This window comes from Protopterus annectens, chromosome 2.part2 (genome assembly GCF_019279795.1).
Source record: "Protopterus annectens isolate FY-2018-M chromosome 2.part2, PAN1.0, whole genome shotgun sequence".
Taxonomy (NCBI): Eukaryota; Metazoa; Chordata; order Ceratodontiformes; family Protopteridae; genus Protopterus; species Protopterus annectens.
In genome coordinates, this window is record NC_056730.1 from 451,585,087 (window position 1) to 451,600,319 (window position 15,233).

Here is a 15,233-nt window from a genome sequence, read left to right on the forward strand (position 1 = left end):
AGTAAACCATGTAACAGCTGCCCATTTCTAACCAACGTTATCAAGGTTTTAACTATACTAATGATACAAAGAAAACATTTCAGAACATCCCTTGCTAAAAGCCAGAATGAGGATAATAAGATGCTTCTCCTAACTATGATGTCTTGGTAGACAAAACGTTGTCTGTCTGACTGTGTAACACTGATAACCCTTAGTGGTAAAATTCAGATCATAGAGAGGGAAGAAGAAAACATCATGTCTTCAAAATAATGACAGCTATCCAGCCTGTCTTAATTATAGATTTCTCAGCAATGGCATCAGGTCTGACCCATCATTTTCTTTATGACAAATATCACATGTCCCACCTGTATCACATTTATAGTGTGCCATTTATAGATTTAACGAAAACCAAATCCTCAGCCATTCATTTGCATTATTCTTATTTAAAACTACACATTTATATTTAGTGACTGAGGTACAGGGAAAAATTATTTGTTTGAATAGTGATGATCTTGCTTACTGAGGTACTACATTTACAAGTGCTTTTTCACATGCTAAAAGCTCAAACAGACATTACTGTGACATGAGAATCACATCACTTAACTAGTACATGAATAATCTCAGATACTTTCCAAGCACATAGATGCTTCAATGTTTTGATGACATAGTGTTACATAACAATACATCTTGACATAATGACAGTGCCCATAGTGCCAATGCAAGCATAAAATACATGCATAAAGTAATAATATATGTAAACTATGTGGACTCTGGAACAGTCTTGGATATTATGCCAGTACCCCTTCAGAAAATAACTCTGACCAATTCCTAAGCAATACTGGGAAGAATGCAAACAAGCATCTGTGTATTTTGTATTTACTGGCATTTGTTTTTTCCGGAAAGTTCATATGGGTTGGAAACTCCTTTTCATTGCTGGCAAGGGAAGAAAAGCTCCAACAGCATAACAATAAGTAGACAGTTGAACAAATATACATACAAACATAGAGCTTGAGATAAATACATATACATATAAGATACATGTATATATATATATATATATATATATATATATATATATATATATATATATATATATATATACATGCATACATATAATAGTAAAAAAATGTAGAATGCTTGCTCATAAGACATGTGTCTCATCTCTTCCTGACTTTACCTGATTTACCACATATTTTTTTCCTTGTTCCTTATAAAAGTTTAAATTTTCAGGTAAATTACAATGAGTCAGTAATGCCACAAATTAGAGCTTCATACTTATTCAAAAAGTGCATGCTGATGCAAAGCCTGTTGTTCTATTAACTTTTTAAGTGAATTAGAATCCCTGATTTGTTCCTCCCCCCATTATTTTTGGCTTTGGTTACAATTCTTGTGCAAAGAAGTTGAGAGGTATCATAAGGTAATTACATAAGGGAGTATGGTGTATCAGGAAGTGATATTACTTGGCAGGGCTTACCACTCATTGGTGTAAAATACGGCTCTAGGTAATCTGGTCGTGTTGACTAATGTCGCTAAATGGGTTTGTGTATTTGCCGATGATAAGTGGGTTGGAGACCCAGCCTACTTCGACCTACAGCAGATACCCATGCTAATGGTAGGTGGGTTGTATGTGCTCATATTGGCCAGTGTATGCCCACCATAAAGCCCAGCAGTCCTGGGTCAATAAGCTACTGGCCAGATGGTGTCCAGTTGCCCTGCCTGGGTTATCTGAGATAGCTGTATGGAGCAAAAGCTGGAAGTAAAACCATCACTCTGACAAACATGAACTAAGAATTGCTACACTCATAGATTCACTGACAGGACTCCACTTGGAAATGGATGACATGATGATAAGGAGGAGGCTGGACATCCTATGTATCCAGGAGATAAGATGAAAGTGCAGCAAAGCCATTTGGCTGGGGATCCAGAGTCTATTACTCAGGAGGAGCACAGGCTAGAGAGGTTGTGGGAATTATGATGAAGGTGAGGCTTCATAAGTTCAGCAGAATTAGTGACAGACTCATGGCAATTAGACTCCAGCCTAATGATAGGGCAATAGTCATAATCTCAGCCCATGCCACACAGTGGGGTTGTGATAGTGAAGAAATGAGTGCATTCAGAGAGCAGTTGCAGGACCTACTAGATAAAGCAGGACAATGTGAATTGGTGTTGATAATGGGTGAGTTGAATGCACATACAAAGACAGACAGAACAGATCATTCCAAGATGGTGGTCGCCTGAGAAACACCCTCTCCTCTTAGCTCCATGTAACCGGTATTAATTAAATGCAATTTATTAATCTACATCAATTAAGATCTAGTGCAATCAATTTTTCTTTGCATGAGCCCTCATAAATGAGGCTCCTGAGAGCTTAATACAAGCCAACAGTGGTAAGAAAAAGTGTATTTCACTCTACAATCAAAATGAATGATCGGACACGCGGCCATTTAGAGGCCTGGGATTTTAGCTCCATTTCAATTGACAGCACCTGTTGGATCGCTTATTGTGGTACTAAGATGCCTAAAGAGCCTGACCTTATGGATAGTCAAACGACTAAAATTAACTGTCTGCCATATCTTCATCCCCAGAAAAAGATGCCAAAAGATTAATGTCAGCCAAACTGACCCAAGAACAACCAAAAGAACCGGCCAAATCAAAAGTCGATGTTAACCCGATTATAGATGAACTGAAAAGTGCGCTACTTTCGTTACAAACAGCCATACACGAACTAACAAATAAAATGAACTCTTTTGGTGCATCGATTAATAAAATTGCTGACCAACTAGATTTAGTGGAAGAGCAAACTAAATCAAACCAATTTGAAATTGAGCGCATTAAAGATCTTATGCAGTCGTCGAATAAATCACTTTCTGACATGCAAAATAAACTAATTGATTTAGAGGCTAGAAGCAGGAGGAACAACCTAATCATCAGAGGTCTTGCTAAAAAATACGTGGCAAAGCAACTTCTTGAAACCGTTACTCAAATATTTAATGAGATATGCCAAGGAAAAAGCCCCCCATCCAATTTTGCCATCGAGAGAATACATAGAGCCTTACGTAGCCAGCAAGCCAGTGAAACATCCAGACCGATCTATGTAAGGTTGCTCAATCACCAAGATCTACAACTTATTTTGTCAGCTTACAAGAGAATTAAAAAATTTTCATGGAATAACCAGATCATATTGATCGCACAAGATCTGCCATTGGAGATAAGAGAAAAGCGCCGGAAGCTTGCTCCCTACTGTGCAGAGCTTATCTCCTGCAATATCAAGTTTCAAATGAAATTTCCTTCCATACTATCCTTTACCTTTAAAGAATCCAAGTTCCACATCTCTTCCCCTGAAGAAGCGGACTCAGTGTTTATCAAATGTTTTGGTGCAACCCCTTCTAAAAAATGAGAGCCTTCATTCTTTCTTTTACAAACAATGGAAACTACTTGGGTTCCATTAAATTGCTGAATCAAGAGTGACATAGGTGCTCATTCAGTAATATGAAGGTTACGTTCTGTATTGTTTACTGTTATTTGTTAATTGTAATTGTTGTCATGAAACTCGTTGTTCTAAATAGGAACCTTCATCTGTTTTTTTGATTCTTAGGGGTTTCTTAAGTATGTCGGATGATCCAGACAAAACCAGCTGCACCTATGCAACCAGGAAGTATAACGTTAGCTTCCGATTCCAGTTCTAGCTCTAGGTTTGCAGGAAGGTTTCACTAATTATACAAGCTTTAATATTAAGAAATGGTTGATGATTTGAAATCTACCAGAGTTAAATGTCCGGTGTTGCTATTTTGAACATTGTGAGACATTGGACTGGCCTATCTGGAGCGGTAGGTGTCCTCGTTTCTTTATAACTGATCTTTGCACTTGGAGTAAAGACCGTCAATGGACAGAACTGTTAGCAGTCTGTACATATACCTCCTATGAAGTTATTTGTTGGTATCTAGGGAATTCCTAAATAAATACCTTCACCTAATCACCAGTTAGTACATGAGTTTAGATATAACTAATTTCTATATTAATATTTGGGATGCTTACTCTCAAAGTGAATTTACTGGATCTAAGCAATTTCATTTGCCATCTTCCTGTTAAACTGCCCAACAATTTTATGGATGCTAGTGGATTTTTAAGTAGGGTATAGATGGCTCTGCATGGAATTGACAAGCTAGTGTACATTACTTGTAAATATTTTAGGTTTGTTGCTCAGTTTTCTTTAGTTCTTAATTATATTTGTTCATTTAAAACTATTAAATATGCCTCTCTCTCATTTGTAGAGGTTTTGTGGTTAGGTACGGGGTGGGGATTGAGAGATCTTTATATCAGTTGTTTTGTACAATGCTGCATTATAGGCTTTTCCTTCTTGTTTGCTCTTTCCTTCTATCCACAACTTAAACTTATTTATTGTCATTCAGTTTACTTAGCAGTACCCCCAAATTTCTTAAGATTGATGACACATATCTATGTTTAATATTTGGAGTATATCATCATGGAATGTTAGGGGATTACAGGAGAAAAATAAAAGAAATGTGGTAATGCATCTTTTATATAAACAATCTAATATCTGCTTTTTGCAAGAGATACATATGTTAGATGAAGACTGGGCTAAAGAGGGGAAAAAGGATGGATTGCTGAGATGATTACGTCGGGTTTTAAAAAGAACTCAAGGGGAGTGGCGATTATTATTAAGAAATCATTTGAAGCAAGGATTATGACAAGAGGAACTGATGCTGAAGGGAGATGGTGTTATTTTATGTGTATAGCACACAAACTAGATAAACCTATATTATTTCTGAATCTTTATGGCCCATGCTCGAACCAGGTGGATTTTATCATGAGAATCTATAACTTTCTATTTAAATTCCCGAATCATCTATTTGTGAATGGGAGGGGATTGGAACACTGTTTTAGACCCTAATATAGATCGTTCAGGTAAATCCAAACTGTACAATAGCCAAGCTTCTAGGGCTCTTTCTGAATTAATACTTGACTTTGACTTAGTAGACCCTATTTTGTTATGAATCTAAAAATAATAATAACACATTTACCTACTTTTCTAAATGTTACCGATCCTGGTCTCGTATAAATTTTTTCCTGATTTCCAATATCTTAACTTACAGGCAAATTAAATTTTTAACCGAACCTAGATTTCTATCTGACCATTCCATGATAACCCTTAAGATAGATTTCACCTCCAATCTATCCATACCTATTAGATCTTACAACTGGACTCTAAACAGTAATCTGTTAAAAGACAAATCTTTAGTATTAGAAATTACTTCTGTATTAGGTGAGCTCTTCTCTCCCTCTCATGATGATGATATCTCCTTTGATGTTAGGTGGGCAACAGGGAAAGTGGTAATTAGAGGAATCCTTATAAAGAAAGCTAGCTATATTAAGAAAGTAAATACAGACAAAGCTAACTAATCTGAATGCAGAGATTAAAACATTGGAAAAAAAACTTCTAGATAATTACTCCTCAGACACGGAGAATGAGCTTCAACTTAAGCAAAAAAGAATTATTTGATCATCATCAAGACAATCTCTCTCTTCAAGAAATACGCTACATACATAGATACTCAGAATATTTACAAACTCCCTCTAGAACTCTAGCTAGGTTAATTCTCAACATGCCCAAATCTCCTAGAATCCCTGGCATTAACCACAAGGGTATACTATATAAAACAGATGAACAGATTATTTATATATTTCAACAAATTTACTCTGACATTTATGCAATTAACAACAATCTTCCTCCGAATTCAGACATTAAACAATTTTTAGACGAGCTTACCTTCCCAAAGGTATCTAGAACGCAGATAGATCTTTTGTCTGCCTCGATATCTAAAATTGAAATACTGGAGGCAATTGACAACCTAAAGTTAGGCAAGGGCCCGGGCCCCGATAGATTTTCGCCCAATTTCTATAAAACTTTTAAACTTGCTCTTACTCCTATCCTATTGGAGCTTTATGAATCTTTCTCTAATAACGGAATAAAGGACTTATATATTAATCATTCTAAAACTATTCTAATTCCCAAAAACACTCTTGATGGGTATAACGTTAATAATTATAGACCTATATCTCTTATGAATATTGACATCAAAATCTTGTCAGCCATTCTTGCAAATAGACTCAAAATAATCATAGCAAGGATTCACGAAGCCTCTGTGTAAGAGTTATAACTCTTACACAGAGGCTGCAGTTAAACGGAGCGATGTCAGCATGCTCTGCATATTCATGAGAGCATGCTGAATCACACCTAAGGCTAACACGGTCTGTGTAAGACAGTAGGGGGCGTGTCCGTAGGCCGAGCCCTGCAAGCGGACACGCCCCCAGAAGAGTAAAAGTGCCCAAAGTAAACACCCATGACAGAGTCCATGGAAATGTGAATAAACACAACACAACACATGCCCCCACAGACTATGAACATAAAATGTACAAATGAACATCTTATCATTTTTTTGAAATTGTAAAGATGTTTGCCCATGAGTGCGCTCGTTTGCGCGGGCGTGCCCATAGCGCAGCCACAGTTAGCAGTCAGTGGGAAAGCATATAAGAACTAAATATGCAAAGTAAGCCAAGAAGCAATAGCATAGCGGTAGAGACGTCGGCTGAAGAGCAGGAATCCATGGTTCGAGCCCCCACAACATCAATTTTTTTTTTAGTAAAATAAGCACGAAACAAGTCCCTGACAAATATGTACACATATAAAACCACAATTTATGTAAAATGTAATTAAATAGTCCATTTCATTTGAAGAAATGTGAGGTAACAAAACAATAGAAAATGCCAGATGTGCCTATAGCTGAGCTACAGTTTAACAAGGTGAGTGTATCTGCCTGTAGCTGAGCAGTGGTTTAACAGGTGCAAAATGAGTGCCCATAGCTGAGCAGTGGTTTAACAGGTGCAAAATGAGTGCCTGTAGCTGAGCAGTGGTTTAACAGGTACAAAATCAGTGCCCGTAGCTGAGCAGTGGTTTCACACGCTGAAACTGTGTGACCCTAGCTGAGCTGAGCGTAATATGCGTGCTGACAGCCAAATGAGGCGTGAACCAGCGCACCCCGTTTGAGCGGAGTTGCGCACCACGCTAACAAGCTAACCGGCGGGCAACGTTGAGCAAGCTGTAACAAAACTGCCTTTACACAGACACACCCCCTAGCCTGTCTATACAGTCATAAAATATAAAAAGCAGTGGCCAGGTTCGAACCCAGGATACCATGCACCATAGTCAAGGTACTGAACCACTAAGCCACGACAGTTATACTGAAAAATGCAGTAATAGCAAATATATAGGAATGAATAGAAAGTGGAGCATGACAAAGCAGGTTTTGTGAAGTGGATACAATTCCAAAATGGCCAATCACAGATAAGTGCGGGAAAAACGGCATATATAAGCCCCATAGGTGGGAATACACAGCATAAATGATTGTAGAACTGACTTGCAGCCAGAATGTCAGGTGTAGGTGAGGGTAGTTGCTTTCAAGCACAGAGGTGGGGCATTGAGGAGTCCAGATACATTGTCTGGCTCCTAGTCCACAATCATGAGGCCCAACTCATGCAGGGCCAGGTCCTGTGGGGAGCATATAGGGCTGAGGCGTGGGACCGGTTGGCTCATGATCTCACCAGTGCCACAGGGATTCCAAGGACTGGTGATCAGGTCCGTCACCACCATGTGGACCTGAAGAGATGCAAGCAGGACCAATTGAACCTTTGGATCCAGGAGGCCCGGCAAATGCCCAATGCCCCACTACTGAGTAAGTTACATTTAATTATGTATGTAAGAAATTAAATTAGCTGATATTATGGAGATGTGTATTCCAATATTACTTCATTTATATTACAGCTGCAGGTATCCGTTCTGCAAACCGCAGAGCCTATGGCGATAGGCTGGTGCGATTGTGCCACCAGGCAGGTCAGTAATCCACTCCCAGTAACTGTAAAGAAATATCAAAGTATGACAGTTAGGAAAAGAGTGCAGTGTAGTCACTAAGTAATAAAATGTGCAAGTAACAGTGTAAAAGTGTTTGCAAGTATTGCTTGATTACAAAAGTGTGTTGCAGTCTGTAATCCAAACAGAAAAATGAAAATGTCTGAAATAAAGTCTGAAATAAAGATGCCCCATCTGTAATATAATAGTACACAACCTGCAGCAGGCTGAAAAGTACAGCTGCAGAAGATGAGCAAATCACATGTGAAATACATCCCTGTTGAAATACTGAAACATGACAGAAGTGAGACTGCTGGAAAGGATTGTAATAACTACAGGTAAAACATGTCAATAAAGCCTAGAAGTAAGTACCATCCTGAATAGTAAAATGAAAACAAGTGAGAGAGTGTGAGAAAGAGTTATGAATCCACCAATAAAGTAGTAAGAACCCCTGAATAAAGTATACTGCAGTCAGTACAGAATGAAATGAATGTGACAAGTAGAACCAAACTGCGACATGTGTCCAAAGTGTTGCTGCAGCTGGAATGTGTATCCCAAAATCTGGATATGTTGCTCTCAGTCTGCAATATGCAGATAGCATGATTGTCTGAAATATCAAACATCCACAGTTGTCTATAGATATATAAAGCAAATGTAGCAGGATGATGTAGCTGAACAAAGCCAGATATGAACGTGTATGAATAACAATAAAATGTATATTGATGTAGCAGTAACAGTCCTATCACCAAATTGAAGTAGTTATCATATAGGAAACTGTAGTAAGAACAGTAGTGTGTATATATCTGTAGCTATTAGAAATGTACAGCATATGTATTGGTATTCGAAGGTGTTAATAATATTTTCTTCACCCCACCCTATAACCACATATAATCCATTCCACGTGAAATTGGTATGTGCAATCACAATTAACACCCCTGGACATTTGTCCTGTTGGGTCATAAATATTTGCATGTCCGTTGATTGATGCATCTGCCCTGTTCATACATCCAAACCTGATGGCCTGTTGCCATCAATCAACCCTGCATGTTGTTGGACTGTGTATTGCTGTTCAAATTATGCATGTGTTATGCTCGCTGTTCAATGGTGTGAATATCTGGGTGTTTGGTTAATGGGAATACTAATGCATGCTGTTACAACTAATTGCGAATGGTATTGTATGTTACTAACCCAAACTGTCATGACATAATGCAAAACATAGGACGACAGGGACAGCGGGTTCCAGCGGACCCACCTCTCCCACCTCAGCTGGCGAGTGCACCTGGCACTAGTGTCCAGTCTGGACCCTCCTCCGGTGGCCCTGTGCCACCTGTGGGTGGAAGCACTGCAGGGGATGGCGCCTGTCCCCCCTCTGCAAGCATGGCTGGAGGAGAACCACCACTCACCCTCCGTAGCATCCGGACTGTGGTGCATAGGGAGATCTGGGACTCTATTCTTGGGCCCCTACGCCAGCTTGAGGCACAGGTGGCACAACCTATGGGCATGCCTGTTGCCCGGCCTACACAGCCCCCAGCACAGCCCCGTCCTGGGCAGTGAAGGAACAGTGGCAACTGCCCATGGGTGGGGATATCAGTTCCACTGTTGCCATCTGTGGGCTCATGGGCTCTGGATATGCAAACCTCCATCCCCGTCAATTGTGTAACCCCCCCACATGTGTCATACACCACCCCTGTATGCGTCTTGTTTGTCTTGTCTGTTGACCTACCCAACCTACCTCCCCAGCTATACCGACTTCCTTCACCTGACATACCACTCTCACCTGAAAGAAAAAAAAAAGGGCACTCTGTACCCACAAAAAAATTATGCCCCATACATAGCTGCCCATTCCGCACATATGTCTGCCGGACATGGAAACTATCAATTACAATTGGCTGTACAACAAGTATTATTGTTGTCCTTACACCTCTCTCAGGGGTGGAAGGTATCAAATGTCACACCAAATTACAAACATATGCACAGCTGTTGCTGATGAAGAAATGGGCAGCTATGGGCCTTACCTACATCCCTCCTGCAAAACCCAAGCTTGTTTCCCTAGTGTCTTACCCTCTTTGTGACCCCTTTTTCACCACTTTCATGTCTCACCATTTTCATTTCTTTCAAAGAAAATAGCGCGGGTGTGCGCAAGAGTAAGCACGTTTAAGCAGTTGTAAGCGGGTGTGCATGTCTGTGCGCGGAGCTAAACACCAGTGCGCATGTGTGAGCTCTGCGCAAACCAGCGCTAATCCGGTTACAACTGCTTAAAAGTGCCTTAGGCACTCTGATTGACAGGTCCTGTAGTCAGTTCAAAAGCAAAATAAAATCCCACTGTCAGTCCCGAACCCAGGACCTTGGAAACAGTAGTCTGCATGACTTACCACTAAGCCATGACTGTTATACAAGAACATTGTGCTAAAATAAATATATCATGTAATAGTAGGAATGAATGTAAAGGGAATATAGGATGTGTAGTACACAAAGCATGTCATTTAGAATTACTGTCAAAACTAGTGGATTTCCGTAATAGTAGTGTGTGAACAGAAACAGCCATGCTAGTTGGTAGCTAGTAGGTAATAATGTCACTGTAGCACCTTGCAAGCCACACACATACTCACAGCAGGATAATCACTGCCCATACCCCACATCCTCTTACAGGAACACATCCGGACTAAGTAATAAAATATGCGGAGCAAAGGGCCAAAACCAGGGACACATTACAAATAATGTTACAACAAACTTAGACAGTTCAGAGAGTAACAGGTTCTGCATTTTGTGGGATGTTTGGAAGGGTATGAAGTCTGAAACTTGAATGTTTGTCACTATATTCTGACTTGAGCCCAGAGTGATTTGCCAGAAAAAGCTGTGCATGACATATTGACCAAAATATGAGGCAGAAATGTGGACAACCTGCAAATATTTGTACACATGAGAGGTCTGACACCACCATATTTGAATAGTTAAGAGCCTAGACATAGCAACAGTGAATGAGTTACAGGGATGCCCCACAGACTCCATGTGAAATGTACAAACAGTAGGCAGAAAGGTGTTACAACACATGCAATGGCAACAGTCCTGAAAGTATGCACCACTTGCATTGCAGAAAAAGTGTAGTAATACATATGCTCATGCTATCCCACAGTCACAACTGCAGCATACCAGACAATTTAATGGGTGTACCCCACTGATATGTACCATTCCATGAGGCAGATAACAGATGCACCTGAGAGTCTCTGGGGCCTGCTCAGCAGCACACTCAAATACCCTAATAGATGTTAAGGCCCACACCATGGCCAGACCACACTGCATGCTGTAACACCCTAGCAGATATAGCAAGCATTCCAAGGTGTGAATGTACATGGAAAATAGGAAAGCCACAGCAGCACACTACAGTCAGGACACCTAGCAGGCATATAAGTAGTGACTGTAAAGTCCAAATATTGAAGCCATAGCAACAAAGTGCAAGCAAAAGTGCAAGGAAAGCACACACACACACACATTAACAGTAGTAGTAGTTGTAGGTGTCAGTGTACATACACAGTTAGTACAGGAAACTGGAGAAATGAATGGAGGAATGTTAATCTACAACACAGCTGGAAATATGAGAGAGATACCAACCTTTACACTCACAGAACATTGTCCACAGCATACCAGCATGGTCCCTGCCCTTAAAATCTGAAAGGGCTATGCCTATCTCGCATACCTTTTTATAGCACTGTTCTGAAATCACAGTGAGAACTGCAATCAGTACACAACTGGCTGCATGCAATTAGTAAATGCTGGCTAACAGTCGGTGCAGAGGCCATCACATGGACATATGCAGATACCTACAAAAGTATGCTGTACTCCCAGTCCACACATGCAATACTTTCATTGCACCCTGAGGAGGAAGTGAGAGACAGACAGAGAGAGAGAGAGAGAGAGAGACAGAGACAGAGACAGAGAAAAACAAAATTAAACATACACAAACAAAACTGTTCAGCAACAGCCACCTGAAAGCTGACAACTGGCAAGTGGAGCAGCAGGACACAAAACCAGATGGCAACACAAGCAGCTGTGACAAACACAGGTAATGTAAAGTAATACTATAAAGGTCTACATACTGTGAACCCTCCATATGTGTCATTGGTCTGTATCCATATGTATATGAAGATGTGCAAAGGGCAGGGGACATACAGCAACTATCAGTGAAGGCTGTACATACATTTGTATGTGAGAGCATCTATGTGCACATATCAATGTAGGTTGAATGTAGGTTGTAGTGCAATGTACAAAGTAGGTTTCACAGTTATGTATGTTTAGCAGTATGTTAGTGTGTGTATACAGTATGGTAGACAAACATGTTGATATACCTGCCTATCATATGGATACGTATGCATGTCAAAATATGTATGTATGTATATATATATATATATATATATATATATATATATATATATATATATAATATGCATATATGTATACATACATAGAGAGAGATGTAGGAATACATAGACAGATGTAGATAGACAGAATATGTACAAACATATATATGTAATACACACATACAGATATAGATATATGTAGATACATATATACATAGACAGACTGATCTGACTATCTACAGGTATGACTGTATATGACGACCTCAACACCCCCTGTCCCACCCCCTCTGTCACTCTCACCCCCTCTGTGTCACACCCCCCTTCCCATATCTATAGCAATATATGTACATCAATATATATATGTGTATATGTATACAGACATATATATATATATATATATATATATATATAGATATATTTATATACATATATATATATATATATATATATATATATATATAGAGAGAGAGAGAGAGAGATGTATATATATTTGAGTGAGGCACATGTGTACAGATGTATTGCAACAGGTGCCTGGTGACAAAGGCATGGAGTGAACACCAGTGTCAAAACTGGAGTACCATACCCCATTTCGAATCACCTACACCAGTAACCACCAGATATGTGATTGGCTGCCCACCACTGCATGTGTCAGGGGTGAACAGGGTCATAAATGTGTACAATAGTCCCCCCAATGATATTCACAGTGGCACACTATTCCTGGCATACCTGCACATGGTATGTGTCAGCAGACATGGTGTGTCTGCTATGGACATGTAGGTCAGTGTACCCCTCCACACCACATAATGGCTGCCATGGTATGTACCTCACATGACAGCTACAGATATGGAGAAGGACACAGTGACATGTACAACACTGTGACAATGCACTCAAACACATTACCAATGCACATTGACTGACAACACCACAGAGTACACACATACTACCCACATAGAGGTTACCACTCCTGGATTTACATACGTAAGTCACACCCATGACAGATGTCCAACAACCATAGTAACACCTCACACCATCCACAACCTAAATGACTGCTGTGTGTCGTCCATGCCACTGCAATAGAGAGCACATGTGGAGGTAAAGGTTCCTACCCACAGATAAGACATACCCTGCAATAAACCACACAGTGTTAAGAAGCAAGACTCCCCATGAGTACATGTCACACATACCCCTACTGAATGTTAGTCAGATAGGTAATATGCCATATGAGTCACCCTGTGTAACTGTGTGACAGCAGCAGGTACCATCACACCACATGTGTCACAATGGTCAGGGTAGCAGAACAGTATGCTGCTGTAGTCCCAGGGGCAATAGCATATTGTATAGTATTGTATTGTAATGTATTGTATTATGTTGTATTGTATTGGTATGTTGAGGTGCCTCCTTCGTGGAGTGGAACCACTGCTGCTGTGCACCAGTGTACAGGTACATATCCTGTAGTCAGGCTAGTGTTACATAGCACTTCTATATGTGTGTTTAGCTCTTGTCAGAGTTCATGTAGCATGCAACCGGGGATACCATCAGGTCCCAGTCATGTTCTGTATTCTGCTTTCCTGAGGGCGGCTCTCACCTGGACATCTGTGATGACAGGGAGGTTACAGTCAGCTGGGATAACTATGTCATATTTTGGGGGAGAGGGAGGGGTGACACCTGCACTGAACCTGTCTGCCATAATGTTGCCAACATCTGTGGTTTCAGTGAATTATTTGTTGCTGTGTACTAACTATGAGCATAGAGGAGGGATTCTGACCAGGTTGCTAACATAACTGAAGAAGGCCTTCTGGTTATCTGTAGTGTCCCTCTTGATTTCCCTCTCAAAGTTGCCCATGGATGTTTGTATGAGGGAAAATAGATCCTTACTAGTTCTGCTCAGACATGCCTTCCCTTTATGGAATTATACTCTGTCTTGCAGTAGCTTCCATCTTTTGTAATACAATCTGTCTATGGCTGGGGTCCACCAGACAGGATGCTGTCCCTTTGTGGAGAGTGTCTTGGTCATATATGGGATTGCATGATCCATGCATTCTCGGAGATGTCCGTAGAAAGCATTTGTGTAGGGGTCAGCATTGTGGGTTGTGTCTTCCACTGGCCCAGTGGGCTGAAAGGATACCATGTCACTGTTACAAAGTGTAAAGTTTGCATCTGCAATGTTATTCACTATAGTCATTTGTGCTGGTGGTGGAGGTGGGATATGTATATCCAGGGCAATTAGTTTGTGGTCAGCTCACAGTAGTTGATGATGTAGGCCATACAGTACCTAGATACAAATCCCCAGAGTGAGGAGGTGCTCTGGACCTGAATCAGTGTTCTGACTGCTGGGGTTTGGTAGTATGTCGTATGGAGTGTGCCAGGTACTGTTGCACAGTTGCTGGCTGGGCACTGATACCTGGCCATTTACATGTGTATCCACCAATAGACAGACAGATGCTATATATGTGAGATATGTTGTATCATAACAGTCGAGTAGCATGTGTAGTATGTGTGCCAAATTCTGCTGACATATATTGCTGATATCGGGTTATTTTCTTTTTCAGGTACATGGCTCACCCGCAAAATCCAGCTTACTCCGCAGCTGAGGATGAGGAGATACTCCAGAGCCTGGTGCGGGATTATGCAATGCTCTTTTCCTGCACCAGCCAGAATCAGCAGGAGAGGGCTGCACTGTGGCAAGACCTGGTCCGTCGGGTAAATGACATAGGCACACATAATAGGACATATGAGCAGGTACGACATCACTGCAGTGATTTAATCAGAGATGTCCGTCAGCGTGCGTCGGATATCCACAGGCAACATGTCGCCACAGGTGGTGGGGTGGCTACACATCCCCCACTCACCAGACTGGAGGGACTACTCATGAGTGTAGTGGTTCCAGTCTGCCAGCAACAACAACAGCAGCAGACATGCATTATGATGGAGGCTAGAGCCACGCAGCAGCAAGACTATGAGCGTGCAGGTAATAT